Source organism: Cyprinus carpio, chromosome A15 (genome assembly GCF_018340385.1).
Source record: "Cyprinus carpio isolate SPL01 chromosome A15, ASM1834038v1, whole genome shotgun sequence".
In the NCBI taxonomy this organism is placed as follows: domain Eukaryota; kingdom Metazoa; phylum Chordata; class Actinopteri; order Cypriniformes; family Cyprinidae; genus Cyprinus; species Cyprinus carpio.
In genome coordinates this window covers 23,476,538-23,493,794 of record NC_056586.1, presented here as the reverse complement: position 1 = coordinate 23,493,794, position 17,257 = coordinate 23,476,538, and the positions used below count along the sequence as shown (strand labels likewise).

The following is a 17,257-nucleotide window of genomic DNA, read 5'->3' as shown; positions in this document are numbered from 1 at the left end:
TAATTGCTATTGCGTTAGTGTGGTGTTGTGGTGCTGTTCTCTCAAACTGCTCAGTCTTTCGATGATGTCCCGTTCGTGGTGTGATTCTGATGAGTAGTGCAGCTGGGTGTGGGCGTATATGTGGTTCTGTGAGTTCGGTGTTAGGTTCCGGTTTTGATTGTTGGCGTGCGTATGATGTTGTGTCTGTGTGTGTGAAATGTCAAGTCTGCAATGAGTGTTCGTGTGTGTCGGTGTTGTGTTGGCTTCCCGTGTAGTGTGGTGTGGTGCAGAGTGTATGTCTGTGGTGGGTTTGCTGGTCTGGCCTGCCAGTTGTGGGCCACTATAGCTGGTTGTCTACTGTGTTGGCTGGCTGTGTCATTGTTGTTGTCACTCGACAAGTGCCGAAAGCTGCTAATACGTACCTAACTGTGTCGTAATGTGACATGTGTCAACTTGTAGTCCCTGGCTCGTTCAATCGAAACGTGCTTCGTGCATGAGTACAAGAACACATCAAGAAACACAAGGTATTCGTTAGTCTCTGTAGACGTGAGTCGGGTGGGGTAGTAGTGTTCTCTGTCGAGTGTTGGTGGGTCTGCATATCTCTAATTTTGTGCTTCTGTGTCTCGTTGCCGTGCGTATGTATGTTTCTCATTCGATCTGCTACAACTTATGTTGGATGATCAACCCGGTATTTGTCGGTCTGTCCAAGTTCTAGCTTGTCACATCCTGTGATGTTTTGTGTGCGTCATGATACTTAGCGTGTGGGTGATTGAAATGTCTGTGAGGTGGTGTGGTTGATAAGTGTACCCTCATACGTGAGTGCTTGTTATGGTGTCGGGGTCTGTGTGTGTCTTAGACGCGTGCGTCTTAAAAGTCTGTCATGGATGTACGTGTGGGTCGGTGAGTTTGTTGTCGTGTGTGTCTTGTTGGGGTGTTGTAGGTGGACAGTAGTGCTGCGTCCTCCGGAACGTATGTGTTATTGTTGTGTGTGTTGTCTGTGAGTGTGTGTGTGTGTCTTTGTGTGGGTGGTGTGTTGTGCGTGCGTATGTTTGTGGTATGTGTCTGTGTCTGTGTGTGTGTGTGTATGTGTTTGTGTGCTGTAGTGTGTGTGTGTGTGTGTGTCTGTGATGAGTTATGTGTTTTTTTTTTTTTTTTTTTTGTGTGTGTGTGTGTGTGTGTAGCTGTATCAGGATCCTTCTGCTTCTTCTCAAACGTTTCATCATCAGTCTTTGTCTTCTCAAACTCTTTTCTGACAGCGACTTCAGCAGCAGCTTCCTGAAGTTCACCGTAAGTTCGGGTTTATCTGAGGTTTTGTATGTTGTGGTGAGATTAGGCTGAGACGATTAAAAGACTTTTAAAAGATTATAACATGCAGGAGCCCTCTTTTCTGCCAACACTCACCCCTATCAGGCAGCGGCACAGTTGGCGCGTAGGCCCAAGCAAGAAGTTGGGCTCAGAGATGGCCCTCTCCTCGAAGATGAGGTCGATGACTCCCTTCAGACGCTCCTCTGTGTCGATGGCCAGCTCGGTCACCTGCTTCATCAGCGGCTGGAACATGTGGGGTGTGTTTTTTTTAGATGTTTCGAAGGTGTTTTAGATTGCGGCGTCAGTTTGTTCAAGACGCTGCGCACGCGTTTGAACAGCTCCTGCGTTCAGGAAGTGGCGCTGCGCTTCACTGTCGGTTTCCAGGCCTTCTCCGCTTTATTCAGCTGCACGTCTTCGGTGAGAGAAACTCTTGCGATGATCTTCCGCGGCTCCTTCCCGCGCTGACCCTGACCTGAACGACGAGGACCGCTCAGACCGGACGGCTAGTGAGACAGAGAAAGATCTGCATTATACTCACACACACACACACACACACACACACATATATATATATAATTTAATTCATTTTCAGGAAGTCTATTATTAATGATAAATTAATTAAATTATTTATAATGTATTATATTAAAACAATTAATAACTAATTTATTTAAATTAATTAATTATATCAAATTTATTTTTTTATTTATTGGAAGGATATCATTAAAAAAATTAATTAATAATTAAAATACGTTATTTATAATTAATTTCTTTAAATAATATTATAAATAATCAATTAATTTTAATTAATTTATTTACTATTTTGAATGCCACGTCAGCAGCTAGGCTATTGCTAAAAAATAATTGATTAATTATTTTTATTTAATTAATTTTTATTTATTTATTTATCATTTTAGTACCATGGCAGCAGCAAGACTATAGTTAAAAAATATAAATTTAAATAAAAAATTCTAATTTATTTGATCAAAATGAACTGTATATAATTAATTTATTCTCCTTTCTTCATTTATAATATTTACCACCACCAAGGCCATCATTAAAAATATAATAAATTAATTAAAATAATACATTATTATTTATTTTATTAATTTATTATTTTTTATATTTATTTTAAAATAGTACACAATTTATTTTTAATTATTTAATTAATATTTTTTAACGCCATGGCAACAGCAAGACTAATCTTAAAAAAAATAATTATTATTTTTAATTATTTAATTAATATTTTTTAACGCCATGGCAACAGCAAGACTATAATGGCTATCTTCATGCGAGAACAAAGTGAATTGTAAAAGTCTAAAATTAACAAAATTCACCAAAAGCAATACAAGACATTTAAGATCAACACGTGACACAAAAAATTCTAAAATACATTCAGGTGATACTTTTTTAAATACATATCTCTGAATGAAAATGTTGTCTGTTAACATTAGAAACTGCAGTCTAGTAATATATATTTATGAGATATAAACATAAAAGCATGAGGTTGCCATGGTAACTGACCGGGCCACGCCCCCCGGCTGACGGACGCCCCAGATTAGCGAACGAAGGCGTGAAATCCGGACCACAGTTCATTCCGGGCAAACGACTCGGATCCAGCTGCCGCAGAGGAGTTTTATTGGCCTGCAGAGAGAGAACACATGTCAACACATCAGGTGTGTGTGTGTGGTGTGTGTGTGTGTGTGTGAGCGTGCTTCAGCTACCTTATCCAGCACCACGTCTGAGATCTGCGGCAGACCCTCGGGTTTGTTCATGCTGGCGCTGATGAACTGGAAGCCGAGCAGAAACTCTCGGTCGTATTTCTTCTTCTCCTCAGGGTCCAGCGGTTTCCATTGCTCTGCGCGACACAAGGACAGTTTTATTAGCGATTCTGCTTTGATTCGGCCATGCATATAAAAAAAACACACAGTTTGTCATTCCTCAAATCTGGCTTTTGGATTTTTTGGACATTTATTTCCTATCAGGATAAATGAAGAGTCGGCTCTAAAATGATTATGACATTATTTTAAATTAATAAGTTTTGTAATTATTGTAAACAATGCATGAACACAACATGTGTAAGTGTTTAAAAATATATACATGTGTGTGTTTCGGACATGAATCAGTGCTATTTTTAGCATCAGTTATTATTAATATTTTTAATTTATTTATTTTTATATTTTAGTTTTAATTTTATTTTGTAATAATTTAGTCGTGCGTTCGTTTTCTCATTTTTTTTTAGTATTTGTTAAAAATGTCTATATCGTTATATTATTTTTTTTGTCAGTTTTAATTATTTTAGTACATCAATTTAAATTAAATATTAAAAATGTCTATTATTTTTTTTTTTTTTTTTTTTTTTTATTTTTATTTTATTTAAAGTAACGAAAATGTTGTTTTGTTTTTATGGCTGAAGTTTTAGTGATTTACAATAACCCTAAATAATAAGAATGTGTATACATAAAAATATAAATATGTTTTTATTGTCTTATTTTTTATATAGTGATGGAAATAAATAAATAAATAAATAAAAAATAATTGACATATATAAAATTATATAAAAAAATTGGCCCTACAAAAAAAATTTTTTATATAGTAAAATAAAATAAAATAAAATAAAATAAAACCACATTTTTATCAGAAAATTAAAACGCAATTACATATTTGCAAATCTTGGTCACAATAAATAGATTTTTCTAGCCTCATATTTAAAAAACAACAGTTTTTTTATTTTGTTATTATAGAATAGAGTAGAATTGGTAAGTGCTAGAATTAAAGCGGTGTATCAGATGCTGATTTACCTTCTTTATACTGGTATTTCTGTTCGGAGGGTGAGCTCCGGGTGGGACTCTCTGGTTTGATGTTTTCAGCATCAAGTTTATCTTCTTTCTCCTCCCAAGTCTCATCCACGTCCTCAGCAGGGGGCGGGGCCACTGGGGCGGAGCTCTCTGGCTCCGCCTTCACTGGGGGTGTGGCCTCTGGCTCAGGTGGTGTGGGTCAAAACAAGACAACAGCTAACTTTCACCTCAACCATACTACAATTACAGAGAACCGTTGCATATTTGAACAAATCAAATCCATAACATTTCACTGACGGCTTGAATTTTGCATTGCAAGCGAAATCTGTTTTTTATTTATTTAGTTACATTAAAGCCTCTTTATTTTTTGTTTATGGATTTGGTATTTGTTTGATTTAGATCGCTGAAATGAATGTTAGTTTGTATGCATTAAATAAAATGAATGGGCATTGATTTAATTTGTTTTTTATTATTGAATACAAAGAAACCGTTTCTGACAGACCTCTTTAAAGGCATCAAGCAGATCTCCCGCCTCCTTCTTGTTCAAGTCTTTCATTTTTCTCTTCTTCTTTGGCACAGAAACCACTGCAAACACACGAACACAGAATGAGCACGAAGATAAATGCACTATGAAATCAAGCAGACATCAACGGCGTTAACTAACCATGATATAAAAAACAAACTCCGGCGGTGGAAGGAGCTTCAGGCCAGAAACAGACTCTCATGCAATTATGCAAACACTAACTGTTGGTTTAACATTTAGGCTGTGTACTTTCTTATTACGTAGTAGGCGAAACAAAATAATGTATTCATAAAATAGCATGCAACCAGTCCTCGAATGACCCACTATTTCCAGATTCGAGATTCGAAAGTGTGCATCTGATGGACGAAGTGCGTCCGGATTACATTCATACTACATAGAAAACATTTTTATTTATTAATGGTCGCAAATAAAATACTTAATCAGAGATTATCCGATTTCAGACGCGTGAAACCTCCAAACTCAAGGGGGCGCTAGAGTTTCCTTAACATGTTATTAAACCAGATGTTATTATTCAGGAAGCTAGATGTAAACTTGCTCAAAGATTCTCTTCGAACTGTTGCTCTGTACGACTGACTGAAAAAATGTGCTATAGCTCCCCTTGTGGCAACACTTGAAATGTTGCGTTGTCATTGAAAACTGCTGGAATTTTAAATAAAACTAAACTAAACTATAAATATTAGATGAAAAACTTCAACTTAAAATACTTAAATGTAGTTATTTTAGTTAGTTGCCAAGGCAACATTTAAAATTTTTGTCCAAGCTGAAGTACTAAAGTGAAAACTGAAACAAAAATAAAGCTAAAAATACAATTTTTATAATATAATTCAAAAATATTTTAAAAGACCATATAATGAAATCACTAAAAGCTGAAATAATTAAAAGTGTAATGAAAAAAAATATAATTTTTATAATATAATTTAAAAATATTTTATAAGTAAATGCAAACAAACTAAAAACTATAAACATAAATAACAGTAAACCTGCACACACTATAGCTCCCCTTGTGGCAACATTTAAATTATGTAAAACTAAAAGTACTGAAATCTGAAATTAAATTTTAATTAAACGACACAAATATTTCAGTAAAAATTTTAAAGTTGAAAAACTAAAATTTAATAAAACTAAAATGGAAATATATATACAGCTCAATTAAATACATAACAACATTACTATAATTTAAACTAATTCAAGTTAATTGAAAATTAAATATTATAATTGTTAATTAAACACTGACACTCTTATCTTATATTTTAGAACATCTGGATTCACATCCTAGCATACTATTACTATTTCCAAAGCACAAATGATCATACCTTGCATAGCACTCTCAGAGGGAGTGGTCTGTGTAGGGGGCGTGTCCTCTTCTGTCGGAGGGGGTGTGGCTTTAGAAACTACCTCTGAAGGGGCAGTGGCTTCCTTTAAAAGTGGTTCAGAGATTTCCTTGGCAGCGAGTGAAGGTGTTTCCTTGACGACAGGCGGCGTTTTGACAGGGATTGCCGTGACAACAGGCGTTTCCTTGACAACAGCCTCCTGGGTGACTTGCGGAAGGGCTTCTACATCAACCGGTGTAGGCGTTTCCTTGGCAACAACAGGGACAGTCGCTGTGACGACACAAGCAGGGGTCTCCTTGACAAACGGAGGAATAGGCTCCTTGACAACAGGAGCTGGCACTTCCTTAACGACCGCAACAGGAGTCTCCTTGACAACCGGGGGAGGGATTTCTTTGACAGTCCTATCAGGGATATCGGCGGTAACCGGCGGCGCTTCTTTCGTGACGTCCGGCTCGGCGATAGGACTGATGTCTCTGTGGGCGGAGCTAAACGGGACTCCGTTGAACAGCTGAAGCTCTTCGGGCTGCACTATTGGTGATTCCAGTGCAGGCTCTGCCTGGGGGGCGGGGACAGACAGTGTTACAGTCACAGGCCCCTCCTCTTTGCTTTTAGTGGGTGTGGCTTCTACACCATTAGAGGCGGGTGGTTCGACCGCAGTGGGCATCTCGTGGGCGTCGTCTCCAGGTTCTGGGGGCGGAGCATCTAACATATCACTTATCATACTGGTAGGGGGCGGAGTCGGCGGAGCGTCGGGTAGCGGGTTTTCGCCCGGAGGGATGGGAAACTCTGCTCTTGTTGTCATGGCAACTGCAGGTGTGGCGTTGTCACCGTTGGGCTGCGTGTGTTTTTTAAGCAAAAATAAAAATTAATTATTTATAAGTAATTTGAACTGGCATGAAAGTGAGTAAAACATTCATTTTTGCTTCACACAAAAATTGAAAATTATTAATAAGTAATTTTTTGGAAAAATGTGAGTGTTTTTATGTTGTGGAGAAGTTTTTTTTTTTTTTTTTATAAGAATAATAAATATTTTTAAATAATTTTTTATAATATGATGAGAGTGTATTTGAGTAATTGATGACAAAATTGCATTTTAGTTTATGCAAAAAAATAAAATAAAATAAATAAAAATCAAGTCATTTGGACCAACATGACCACATGACAAAACACTAATTTTTAGTTTACGCAAAAATTTAAATGATTGGTAAATCATAAAAACCAACATGAGAGTGAGTAAACAAAACATTCTTTTTTACCTTATGCAAAAAAGAATTATTTAGTAAGTCATTGTATTGACATGAGAGTGAGTAAATAAAACATTTATTGTTAGTTTATGTAAAAAATTAAAATAAAAATTGTAAGTCATTTGGACCGACATGATAGTGAGTAAATGATGACTTATTTTTTTTTTTTTTTTTGGACCGACATGATAGTGCGTAAAAATCAAGTAATTTGGACCAACATGAGGAAATGACAAAGCAGTTATTTTTATTTTACGCTAAAAAGAAAATTGTAAGTCATTGTGAGTTAATGATGACTAAACTTGCATTTTAGTTTATGCAAAAAAATAAATATAAATAAATAAAAACGCAGAAATTTAAATGATTGGTAAATCATTAAAACCAACATGAGAGCGAGTAAACAAAACATTTATTTTTACCTTATGCAAAAAAGGAAATTATTTCATTTGGACTGACATGAGAGTGAGTAAATGATGACAAAACTTACATTTTAGTTTATGCAAAAATTAATTATAAGTCATTCTACTGACATGAGAGTGAGTAAATAAAACATTTATTGTTAGTTTATGTAAAAAAATTAAAATAAAAATTGTAAGTCATTTGGACCGAATGATAGTGCGCTAATAAATGATGACTTAAATTTTTTTTTATCTAAAAAATAAATAAAAAAACAAGTAATTTGGACCAACATGAGGAGGAAATGACAAAGAACTCATTTTTATTTTACGCTAAAAAAAAGAAAACTAAAGTCATTGTGAGTAACAGTAAATGATGGACTAAACTTGCATTTTAGTTTATGCAAAAAAAAAAAAAAAAAAAAAAAAAAAAAAAAAAAGTAAAAAGTATATAAAAAAATGTAATAAATTTATAAAATGCAAGAATTGTAATGATTGGTAAATCATTAAAACCAACATGAGAGCGAGTAAACAAAACATTTATTTTTACCTTATGCAAAAAAGGAAATTATTTATAAGTCATTTGGACTGACATGAGAGTGAGTAAATGATGACAAAACTTACATTTTAGTTTATGCAAAAATTAATTATAAGTCATTCTACTGACATGAGAGTGAGTAAAGAAAATATTTATTGTTTTTTTAGTTTAAAAAAATTTTAAAAACATGAAAGTAATTTGTTCAAGTCATTTGGTCTGATGTGAGAGTGAGTCAATAATGACTCGCTAAACATTCATTTTCAGTTATGCAAAAATACCAATAAGTCATTAGGACTGACGCGAGGTGTGTACATTACCTGCGGAGGTGTGGGTGTGGAGCCGCTGCCACCTCCTGACATGATCTCTTCTGTGATGTCACGACCTCCCTGATTAGGGTCTCTGATCCTGATCTACAGAGAAACATTCAGCACACGTAACAGAAGGAATGAGAACATGGCTGAGAGAGAGAGAGAGAGAGAGACATTAACATGCAGCACATAAAAAGACTAAAGCACGAATAAGTCACGATATAAACAACAGCGAGTGATTTAACCCAAGAGGCATTTCTCAGTGCTGTGAGAGACAAAATATGCTACGAATGTCTCTGACACACACACATAAACACACACACACACACACACACACACACACACACACGCAGTGCAGCACCTTATAAAGAAACAAATGCACAAGAGCAAAAGCAGCCTGGAAACTTTCCCCGTACAAACTCAAATCTGACTGTTTGTCCGACTTATCTGCACTTTACGCAATGAATTATACCTCAACTCCCCAGCTCTCCGAGGCAAACACACACACACACACACACACACACACACACACACATGCATGAGGCAGCACATTCCCTACCTTCCCCTCCTCGGACGGAGAGGTTGAGTTCTGCTAGGCCCGGCTCATCCTGGGGCTGGAGTTTAAACTCAGCCTAACTCGGACACATTAAAGTGGGCAGCAGATTCAGACAAAGCCTGGGCCGACGTGGGCCTCAAACTCTCTCTCACAGGAGAGAAGGAAAGGAGAAACCGAGTGAGAGAGAGAGAGAGAGTTTGGCCTTGTGAAATGAGTGCACAGGAATGTGGAACGCCCACCACACCGAACAGAGAGAGAGAGAGAGAGACTGGGTGGAGACTAAGAGCCACGTGGAGCGACAGAACTGAACCGAATGACTCTACAGAGAGACTGACTAAGAGTTTGGGACTTTTTATTCAGCATAAAAGTAACACTAAAGACATTTGTAAAGACACCGCATCACCATTTCCACGAAAATATAAACTGTTTTCAATTTTCTTGAGCAGCAAATCATCATATTAGAATGATTTCTGAAGATCATGTGACACTGAAGACTGGAGTAATGATGCTGAAAATACAGCTGTGCATCACAGAAATAAATTACACTTTAACAGAGATTCACATAGAAAACAGCTGTTTTAAATTGTAATAATATTTCACTATTTTTACTGTGTTTTTAATCAAATAAATGCAGCCTTGCTGAGCAGAAGAGACTTGCTACTAATTTTTTTACTACTTTACTAGCCAAAAAATTAAACATAAAATAGAAATAAAAACAAAATTAACTTGAAATACAACTCATCGTAAAATTTGCATTTGAAAGAACAATTCTAATTTTTGTTTAGATTAAGTAATTCATCTAATACTTCAATTTTATTTCAGATTTATTTAAATTAACAAAAATGTTTTTAATAGTTTTAGTTTTAGGTAATAAGCCTGGTTGAGGTCAGTGTCGGGTCAGTTACGCATAAAAGTAATTAATTATTAGTTACTAATTACACCTTCAACAGTGTAATTAGATTACTGTACTAATTACTCTCTCTAGAAAGTACTGAATTACTAATTATTTTCCACAGTAAATCCCACATCAACCTCAACCAGTTATGAAACCATGTTTAATTCTTTAAAATAAATAATATAAAACTGCATAAATTATTTTTGAATTGACCAACAAATTTCATTTGACCCTCTAACTCTATAGCATTCTCTATTCTAATTCTAAGAAAGAAAAAAACACTTGAACCTCTGACACTGGAACTATCTATTCTATTTCTATTCTTACTACTTGTTTTCTTTTTTCTGACACTGGAACTCCCCCTAAACACTAGCATTTTCTATTCTATTTCTATTGCTTTTGACTTCTAACAATTGCACTCTAACAATTGTAACACTATCTAACAAGTAGTAACACTAGCATTTTCTATTCTATTTCTCGTTCCTTACTACTTGTTTTCTTTTTATATAAAAATGACCCTCTAACACTAGCATGTTTCTAGCTTCTATTTCTATTGCTTGTTACTTCTAACAATTGCACTCTAACAATTGTAACACTATCTAACAAGTAGTAACACTAGCATTTTCTATTCTATTCTATTATTACTACTTGTTTTCTTTTTATTTATTATAAAAATTACCCTCTAACACTAGCATTTTCTATTCTATTTCTATTGCTTTTTTTTATTTATTATAAAAATTACCCTCTAACACTAGCATTTTCTATTCTATTTCTATTCTTTTGACTTGTTTTTATTAATAAAAAACTTACCTACTCTGTTTTTTTTTTTTTTTTCTTTTTTTATTATAAAAATGACCCTCTAACACTAGCATTTTCTATTCTATTTCTATTGCTCCTTTTACTTCTAACAATTGCACTCTAACAATTTGTAACACTATCTAACAAGTAGTAACACTAGCATTTTTCTAGTCTATTTCTTATTTTCTTACTACTTGTTTTCTTTTTATTATAAAAATGACCCTCTAACACTAGCCATTTTCTATTCTATTTCTATTCTATACTTACTACTTGGTTTTCTTTTTATTATAAAAATGACGCCTAACACTAGCGTTTTCTATTCTTTTGACTTGTTTTATTTTTTTTATTATAAAAATGACCCTCTAACACTACCATTTTCTATTCTATTTCTATTCTTTTGACTTGTTTTATTTTTATTAAAGAAAAAAGACCCTATATCACTTGCACTCTATTCTATTTCTATTTTTACTACTTGTTTTCTCTTTATTTATTACAAAAATGACCCTCTAACACTACCATTTTCTATTCTATTTGTATTCTTTTGACTTGTTTTATTATTATTAAAAAAGACCTTCTTACACTTGCACTATATTCTATTTCTATTTTTACTAGTTTTCTTTATATTTATTATAAAATGACTTTTCTAAACACTAGCATTTAGACCCTATAACACTTGCACTCTATTCTATTTCTATTTTTACTACTTGTTTTCTCTTTATTTATTGACCCTATAACACTACCATTTTCTATTCTATTTGTATTCTTTAATTTTTTTTTATTTTTGTTATTATAAAGGTGGCTTTAACTATTGTTTTTCTTTTTCTTATTCTTTTCCTCTTCTACCTTCTATTCTATATAAAACCCTTGCTCCGTGTACTGCGGCTAACTGAGACTTCTCACAGCACTTACATATTATTGCCCTTTTATTGGTCTGATTGCTTCTATTGACCTCATTTGGATAAAAGCATCTGCTAAATGACTAAATATAAATGGTTACATTAAAAACATACATTTTAACATTTGATGTTACACTTTGATGTTAAAGCCACTAAAGGTTTTATAGTTTATACAGCATTTAATGCAGGGGCAGCTGTAATTAAATGACATAATGTTTGAGTTTTATTTTAATTACACTATTGGTTTTTCAAGGCAAAAGTAATTACTGTAATTACATTATAGTAATTAATGCATTACACCCACAACCTGACACGCATCTATCTCTATCCACCCAACCCTGCCTGTATTTCTCTTTCTTTTTCCTCTTTTTTCTTCCTTTCCTCTGAAATGAAACCTCAGTGAGGCCCGAGAGCGAGACTCGAGGACTCAAAGTCCACCGAAAGCCTGATAACAGCACAAACCCACGCTCAACACATCACACACTCCAAAGTGTTGAATGATTTATTTTAAGTTAAAATTTATTGTGAATGTAATAGTTTAGGTTATGGTTTTATGAAAATGTTTTGGTTGAGAGTGTGGATTTGTTTTTGTGTTTTGTTTTTATGGTTGATTTTAATCGAAAACACAAGAAAGCACCATCCAAACACAGCCAAAGAAAACTAATTATGTCAAAATGTAAAGCAAAGACATTCAGGCGAAGAAAGAAAGAAAGAACACAGAAAAGACAAAGTACATAAAAGAAAGACATTAAATACAATTAATTAAATATTAGAAAGAAAAATTAAATAAGAAAGAAAGAATAAAACAAAAATAAAAAATAAAATAAATTAAATATAGAAAGAAAAAAATTAAAAGAAAAAGAAAGATAAATAAAATAAACAAAGAAAAAAGAAAGAAGAAAAAAGACAAATGAAAAGAAATTAAATATAGAAAGAAAAATATAAAAAAATGAAGGAAAAAGAAAGATAAATAATTTTTTTTAAAATATCAAAGAATTAATACCAAAATTAAGATATAAATAAATTAAAACAGAACGAAAAACATTAATAGAAAAAGAAAGATTAAATTTAATAAAGAAACTCAGACAAAAGACACATTAAAGAAATTAAATAAAGAGAAAAATTTATATCTAAATATATCAACATAAATATTAGAAATTAAAAATTAAATAAGAAAGAAAGAATTAAATACAAAATTAAAAATAAAAATACACTTATTCCTTATCTTATTAGAAAGGAAAACTAATTAAAAGAAAAATAAACCCTTAAAATAAATAAAAATAACAAAAGAAAGAAAGAAATTTTTATTAAAATAAAAAAAAATAAAAATTTAAATAATATTAAATATAGTTTTTCTTTTTTAAAATAAGAAATCTATAACTTTAATAGAAAGAAAGAACTTTTTCTTTTATTTATATCTTATATATTAAAATAATAAATATTAGAACAGAAATAAAAATTAAAGAGAAAGAAAGATAAAGTTTAAAAAAGAAAGAACCAAAGAAAGAAAATACTTAATTAAAAATACACAAATTAAAATTAAAACTTTAATAGAAAAAACTTTTAAAAGAAATTTTAAGGGGAAAGATTTTATAATTAAACCTGAAACTTTTTGTTGCATATCAGTTTCTTTAAATTAAGTATCGCCCCGTTAATTCAAAGCTTTGATCTTTTAAAAAATTAAAGCGCATATGGAAAAATCTTTTAATTTTGTTGGATTTAATCGGCTTAAGAATTTCACATTTTCTTAATTAAATATTTAAATCTTTATTAATAAAACAGTCAAAATAAAAACTACATCTAATTTATACCGGTTTAGAGATGCAAGTAAAAAAAATAGATAAAAGAAATATATGAGGAGATTCCACAGAAAGACCTGAAGGATTCCTTCGCATGAGACGGATGGCTGCTTTACCTGTTTCGTTAACGTATGGGCGGAGCTTTTGCTGGTGAGGGGGCGGGCCTGTTTATGATGTTTCCCCTTTTTTTTTTTTACAATTTGTATTTGGCAAAAAGGGGGCGTGAATTCTTTTTCGCGGGGTAATAGAGAGCCCAGCTGGAACCAAAAATGGTGCAAATGCAATCAATCATAATAACTCAATTCAGATTCACACTTTAAGAATCAAAGCGCACACATCGCTTGAACTATCAGTGATTCTCAGCCCCCAGGAAACGCACAAGAGCACACACACAGCAGCCCACTTTAGCAAACACAGAGTCTGTCACAGCCAAAAATATATCTGAACTGCACAGCCGGCGCTCTCTTCAGCATCTGCAGTCGTTTTAATGCCCTCAAAGGGACAGTTCAGCCAAAAAATCAAGACTATTTCTTACTTTCTTGTCATTCTGAACCCATGCTGTTAAATGCAGAAACACTTTTTTTTTCATTCTGAACCCATGCTGATTATGCAATGGCTTCGGGTAAGAATGTCAAAAAATGGAGTCATTAGTCGCTGCGTAGTTGACCCTCTATATATTATTAAAATGCTGTTTGTTAATCTTGGGAGCCGTATTTCAGAGGTTTTTGTCCTTATAAAGGTGGTAATGTTCACTAGAGCACTTAAAACTAAAGGCTTCAAATATAATATATATTGACAGTCCAGGTCAAAAGTTTGGAAAATGTACGGACTTCGATGTTTTGCAAGAAGTGTGTTCTGTCATTCATTGCTGATTCTATTGATCAAACATCAGAAAAACAGTAATATTGTGAAAATTATTACAACTTAAAAATGCATGAAGTGTTTAGATTTGAAGACGGATGGATGCTAGTTAATGCTTGCGTTTCCTGTGTGCCGGAGTTGAATGTGCTGAATCATTACTCCGCCTTCAGTGGGGGGGGGCCTCCAGACTATCACATGACCAATTCATGATGATCATTGAATAGTCTGATTTACGATGAGTTTGGAAACCAGTTCTGCTGGCTAATCTATTTGATGAAAAAAGGCTAAAAAGACTGCATTTATGCAAAATAGAAAAAATCCAGTAATCATATATATTCTAATCAGATATTTTTCTACTATCACTTTAAAGAACCAATTAACACATCCTTGCTGAACTAAAAGTAGTGATTCTATTTAAAGGAAACAAGAAAAAAGGAATTATGACACCCAAATGACTGACAGATAGGTAGTGTATATTGTTATCACAGACATATTAAATATTAAAACTGCCATAGCTTCTTTTTTTTTTTTTTACTTTTTATTCCTTTTAGTATCCTAAAAAAAGTATCACTGTCGTCTGAACAAAATATTAAGCAGCAGAACTGTTTCTTCTTTGATCTGACCATCTGAAACCCATGATTCTAAAGGCTCATGGGAATGATCCTAAAAATTGCAGCTCTTGCATCCACATCCCCCCTTTTCGGTAACCCCCCCCCCCCCCCCCCCCCCAGAAATCCACTGATAATGTTAAAGTATAATCTATTAAAATGCAATATTTTAATGTGGTAATAATATATCACGTAATATCAGACATTGTTTTGTCCTATTTTTGATCAATACATGAGCTTGATGAGCAGAAGAAACTTCTTTCAAACAATTAAAATAGTAATGTCACCAAACTTTGACCTGTACTGATAAAATGACTCAGATGACAAACTTTGATGAAAATAAAATATGAGAAATGTTGCCATGGTAACTAACAAATTCATTAATTGAAGTGTCACTCCTACAAATACTAAATACACGAATACAAACTAACTGCTAAAAGGAATATTAAAACTACTTCAAATAATAACAACAAGTAATGTAAAACTTACTTAATAAAAAACTTTACGTGTTGCCTTGTGTGCACTGGTTAATGTGAGAAAACCTGATTTGATTTGCAAATTAACTAAATTAATTATTTGAAAACAAAAAAAAATCAACATTAATAAAGCCTACCAATACCTAGTATGTAACATTACTACTTTTAAATGGGAATGATGAAATGCATGAAAGATTTCTGCAAGACTGAGGAAAATTCTGACAGTAGTTTTTATTTTGTGAGAAACTCATTTTTGTGCAAATTTGATTCCATTTTTAAATCCAGCATATTTTAGAATATATTATGATATATTTTAACATTACTGTCATATTACTACTTTAAAAACAATGCCACTGTATTTTGTTGTCCAACAATTAAAGTAGTACTTTGATTACATTTATTAGATTCTTTATTTTTAAATGATTGGGCACACTTTATATGCCATTTATATCTCATTGTATTTTATATTATTTATTCATTTTCCGGTCATTGCTGACTACTTTTAAAACAAGTTGTCTGACAGTATTTTGTTGGACAAAAATGTCCAAAGTAGGTCCTTTACTATTATAAAATTATTTAGTTTTATTTTATTTATTGCTGCATATTTATTTTATTTTAATCTAATATGTATTTTATAATATAATTAACGATTATTATTTTAATTAACTGTCATGTACTTTTAAAATTAGGATCACCTGTATTTTGGTTTCTGTTTGCAACACTCAACGCGCCAAACGCTGTTACTTTACGAAAAAACAGACTCCTCTTACCTGGTCATAGGGCTGCTTTTTAAACAGCTCTAATTGGTTGTTTTTTCCTCTGAGTCACTCTATATCTGTCAAGCCAACCCAACTTCACATTACTGAGGAGCGCTGTGTGACCAGGAGACTAAATATAGTCAAAGCCCAAGACAGGAGCAGCACGGGTGATGAAAAGGAGGGAGTAACTTATCAGTCACGTACCCCCAGAGCTTTCTGTGGCCCAGGATGCCCTCTCTGAGCGTCTGACTCGGGGGGACAAGGTTAACCTCTCTGAGTCCGTGCTGAACTCAAAAACTAACTGCTGCTTGTTGGCGCGGCAGTGTGTGCGTGAGAGCGGGGCCAGCGACTCTGATCCGACTGAAAAGGAAAGAGGGGGTCGGTGGTAGAAAATCACTCAGCTGACCAGAAATAATCCAGCGGCTCCTAGCAGAATCATCCGTTTACACGTTACTGTACCTTTAACACTTACATATTATAAGAGCTCTGCCCATGAATTAAGTGACACGTGAGCGGAAAATGTGGCCGGTGTATGATAAGTGAGTCATAACCAGGCCCGATCTCGGGAAATACGGGCCGGGGGTAGTCCATAACAAACCACTAGCACCTCCCCCAAACTGTTTCTCACACACACACACACCACACCGCACCACACACCACACACCCACACACACACAACACACACCACACACACACCAAGTTACGACCCTAACCTACCCCTAACAGGAAAACTTCTGCATTTTTACAAATTTCAAAAAAAACTTTTTACTTATTTTTATAACCAGATGTAAAAACGGAAGTCCCCAATGGTGATGTTTTGGCGATTTCTGTCAGGTTTTGCTCACTTTTGGGTCAAATTGTCCCCAAAATATGGTTAAGTAGGTACAACACGAACACACACACACTGACTGCTTCCTGTCCCCATACGTACCGTAATAGCCGGACTCGGGCCGGGGATAGAAACCAGGATGACCGCCACCGATACTGCTGAGGAGTCACGTATGAGGGGCCGGTACTGAGAGAGAGAGCGAGAGAGGAGAGAAGAGCGAGAGAGGGAGAGAGAGCGAGAGAGAGAGAGGAGAGAGATCTCATCACCACACACAGGCACCATCCAACAAACCCATTTCAGGCCTTTGTCCCTGCGCCCTACAATCTCCCCATCTTTAGCGGGCCA

At 34.0% G+C, this 17,257-nt stretch overlaps 1 pseudogene; it reads right to left on the bottom strand.

The window, feature by feature from the left end:
* Nucleotides 1–17,257, bottom strand: part of LOC109111935 — a 44,031-nt pseudogene that overhangs the window by 14,557 nt on the left and 12,217 nt on the right.